Source organism: Crocuta crocuta, unplaced genomic scaffold (genome assembly GCF_008692635.1).
Source record: "Crocuta crocuta isolate KB4526 unplaced genomic scaffold, BGI_CrCroc_1.0 scaffold1015, whole genome shotgun sequence".
NCBI classification, from domain to species: Eukaryota; Metazoa; Chordata; class Mammalia; order Carnivora; family Hyaenidae; genus Crocuta; species Crocuta crocuta.
This window is the reverse complement of record NW_027532631.1, coordinates 133,442-136,543: the sequence shown is the minus strand read 5'-3', so window position 1 is coordinate 136,543 and position 3,102 is coordinate 133,442.

Genomic DNA, 3,102 nt, shown 5'->3' with positions numbered 1-3,102 from the left:
TGTTCCGGGGGCTTCAGGTGCGGTGGGTCATCCCCCACCCCCGCAGCCCTTCCGACTGGAAACTCGGAGAGGCCGCGGCCTAGACACAGCGATGGTTAAGGTCAAGGCAAACTTCCCCGTGGACGGAAGTCAGGGTGACAGAAACACTTTGAGGAACAGATCCAAGAAGAGTGGGTCTGCCTGCTTGTTGAAATGCTCATGTCTGGGTCCGCAGAGAAGGTTGTGAAATCCAACTCTGCCTCTAAAAGCGCTCACTCACCGTCCCTCCGCATTCGCGCACGGTCCCTGGGGCTGCGGTGGGGACAGAGGGGGGGAGGGTGGCCCGTGTGCGTGCTCGCTCGGGTGGACGAAGGATCCACGGGTGACAGCCGTCATCGTGCCCTCCGGATTCCCGGGATGGGTGGTAAAAAGCTGGTAACCTCTATCGTCGAAGATGCCCAGAGAAGGGGTTGATGGTTTCCGTGTGTGTTATCATAGTTAGGAGTGTGGGTCTCACCCACCAAAACGAGGCTGTCTCTTGGCACAGGTGCGGCCAGCAGAGTGCTCGCAGTTGAAGCCATCACCCAGCAGTTAGGCCCGGGCGACCCGCACCCAGCCTGGNCTAGTGCCTGTGCAGCCGGCCGAAGTCAGTGCGCCTCCGTCCTCCACCGCAGGGGCTTTCAGGTCAGGGCTATTTCATGTTCACTGTTTTCATTTTAAATGCCTGATGAATCGGTCCTCAGCAATGTTTGCTGAATTAATAAACGAGTAAAGACGTGGACATTGGAGATGTAGCATAACCTTCCGCTTCCACAGATGACGATCCTGAAGGCTCACAAGGCACAGCAAACAGGAGAGCTGTGACCCTGGGCTGGAAGCTCCAGGACACAGTTGATAAGCATCAGTGCCATGTTCACACCTGTCCATTTCCAGTCCGGATCGCTATATTGCAGGCTTCAGTAAGGGCTAGAACGACCGGGAGACACTGTTGTTATTCAGATGACGAGACAAAATTGGAGGTTTGGTTGGGGAATGTGCTCTAAGAGGGAATCAGAATCTAAAAGCGCCTGGCTCCCCGAAGACTGGGATGCGTGATTTTGCTCCTTCCCCATACTCGTTCACTTGGCTGAGCCTTGACTTTTTAATAAAAATCTCCTTGTTAAATTTACTCTTGGCAGCCGTATTGAGCTATAATTAGCATACGTTTAATTCATAAACGTATTTGGTCTGCCCAGGAAGATTCCATAAATGCCTACAACCATGTAACCATCACCAAAATGATGATATAGAACCCCTTCATTTCTCCAGAAACTTCCCTGGCGATCCTTTACAGTCATTCCCCCTACTTCTGTAAACCCGGAAATCAGCCCCATATATAATGACGAGACCTGACCTCGTGTAAACTACTGCCTGCTCCTAATGAGTGGGCTTGAGAGATCGTGTGGCTCTTTGAGAGGAGGCCCTATCACTACAAGAGTCACGTTGTGCGGCACCGTCTGAGAGAACACTTTTTGTGGAGCTGGGAGTTTGGCCTAACCTGCGTACGACTCTGCTGGAGCCACTTTGTTTCGCTGTAATGAGAGGATTTAAAGCAGATAAATGGAGAAAGTTGCTACCACGCCGGAGGCAGGAGTAGCATCCGGACCCGGCGGGATGTGGGCGTCAGAGTGAGAGCCCCCAGCGGTTTCTTCAGGTTCACCTTTCCCCCGGGACCCGTGGTGCTCTGTGCTGCCGGCACTGGGTGGGCTCTGCCTCTTGCTCGCTGTGTATCCCCAGGCAAGCTGCTGAAGGCCTCTGGGCCTTGGGTTTCTCCTCTGTCAAACACACCCATGTGCAAGGTTGTGGGGGTGGTGACCTGACGTAGTGCGTGTCCAACGCTTGGAACCGCACAGGGGCATCCGACGTGTCCCTAAGAGCCGCCTGTGCGGCAGCAGTCAGCGCGGCCCCGTACTGGCAAGAAGTACGAGAGCCTGGCAGGGACTTGTGGGCCGTAATGGAATTCCTAAAGTGATGTCGCCAAAGGCCTTATTTACAGAGCATGCTTTCTGTAAACGTTCCCAAGACTCAATACCTGAACTTGCACTTCTGACTATAGGCCAAATTTAATATTGAAAAAGTATTGTCAAAAGATAAGTTTGCAATAAGTTTGAACGATGGCCTGCCGCCCATGCTCCCATATTTAAGTACATTTCTTTCCTTGGAGGAACTCATAAGCTACCTCTGGCCTTATTCTTTATAGCAAGGCTCCTAAGTGCACGTCAGTTGGCTCATAGAATTCCTCTTCCGTCCTACTCAAAACAGCACTTTGCCCATGAAGTAGTACATCGAGAATCCCCCAACACTCACTGTCTGGTTTTTATTTAATGTTTATTATTTTTGAGAGAGAGCAAGCAGAGGGGGAGCAGAGACAGAAGGGAACAAAGGATGCGAAGTGGGCTCTGTGCTGACAGCAGAGAGGCCCACACAGGGCTTGAACTCATGAGCTGTGACATCATAACCTGAGCTGAAGCCAGACGCCCAACCGACTGAGCCCCCCAGGTGCCCCTAAGATCAGTCTGTTGACTCCTAGGCAGCAGGTGCACCACTCCACACTGGTAGTCCTTGGCTGCGATGCAGTCTTGTTGATTGATCGATTACTGTGTGCGGGCGTGGTTCTGGGGCTCAGGAGTCCAGGACAGAGGCAGGCAGGTGCAGGGCGCCGTGAAGCTGCGAGGCCTTGAGTCTTGGGGCATCTAGGATGTAATTGGTGAGCAGCGCTCCGGGGCGGGGGCGGGGGGGCTGCTTGTGTGAAGCCAGTGAGGTTCCTGTTGATTGATACTTTGAGTCTGATCATTCTCTGTGATAAAAAGTAATACACACCCCTCCTAGTTGTGACAATCAAAAAATGTCTTGATACACTGTCACATGTCCCCTGGGTAAAGGAAGACAAAATCAGTTGACATTTCAGGGTTGCATAGATTTTACCCCTAAGCAGTGAATTGCTCATACCTTCTAAAAAATGAGGACCCTGGGTGTGGCGCGTCAGGAGGCAGGACTAAGCACATCTCCAGCGGTGGCCCCTGGGGACGGGAAGTCACCCCAGGGTGGGGAACAGGAAGAAAAACTCTGAAATAGGAAAACATC